The following is a 1073-nucleotide window of genomic DNA, read 5'->3' on the forward strand; positions in this document are numbered from 1 at the left end:
TAAGTCAGGTTGTGAGGATTGTGGTTTTCTTTACATTGAATTGTAATCCATACTGATGGCTGGGATCCTTGATCTTCATCAGGAAGAGTTTCAAGTACTCCTCAAGCACTCCAGCAAACAAGTGATGTTATCTGCACATCACAGATTGCTAATTAGCCTTCTCCAATCCTGATGCAGCATTCTTCTTCATAGACTCCAGCTTTTCTGATGATTTGCTTACCATATAGGTTGAACAATATAATGTGAGGATAACACCCTGGTGCACATCTTTCCTATATTAAAAACTTTTATTTTTATTGTCTTTTTTAAAATTACAAATCATTTTATTGGGGCTCTTAGAACTCTTATAACAATCCATACATCAATTGTATCAAGCACACTTATACATACGTTCCCATCATCATTTTCTCTTAATTTTGAAACACTTTTATTTTCTTTCTTGGATATAAAGCATGCAGCATTCCCTTGTTCTGTTCTCACAACTGTCTCTTGATCCATGTACAAGTTCCACATGAGCACAGTGACGTGTTATGGGATTTCCCTACTTCTCAAGGCTACACAGAGTTTATCATTCACACAAATGCCTTGGCCTAGTGAATAGAACACAAGGAGACAGCTTTCTGATATTTTCTGCAAAGATCCATCTGACATCAGTCATGATAAACCTTGTTCCATGTCCTCTTCTGAATGTGGCCGGACCCTCTGGCAACTCCCTCTCAATGTACTGCTGCTACCGCTGTTAGAAGGTCTTCAGCAACATTTTACTTGTTTGTGATCTCCGAGGAACTGTTCAATAATGTGAGCATTCTGTTGGGTCTCCTTTCTTTGAAATGGCACAAATTCTTTGAAATGGGAACAAATAGGATTTCTTCAAGTAGGTTGGCCAAGTAGCTGCCTTTCAGATTTCCTGGTTGAGAGGAGTAAGTGCTATCACATATTCAATCAGTATTCCATGGCCTCTTTTTCTTGGTGGACTGGCTGGTGGTTTCAAAGTGTTGACCCTGTGATGCAGCTCAATGAATAGGTCTCCTGGCAACAGCAGGAGTTCTCAATTTGTGATATCTCTCTGCAAA

The sequence above is a fragment of the Echinops telfairi genome, unplaced genomic scaffold (assembly GCF_000313985.2).
Source record: "Echinops telfairi isolate 266 unplaced genomic scaffold, ASM31398v2 ScPeMD7_140;HRSCAF=443, whole genome shotgun sequence".
In the NCBI taxonomy this organism is placed as follows: domain Eukaryota; kingdom Metazoa; phylum Chordata; class Mammalia; order Afrosoricida; family Tenrecidae; genus Echinops; species Echinops telfairi.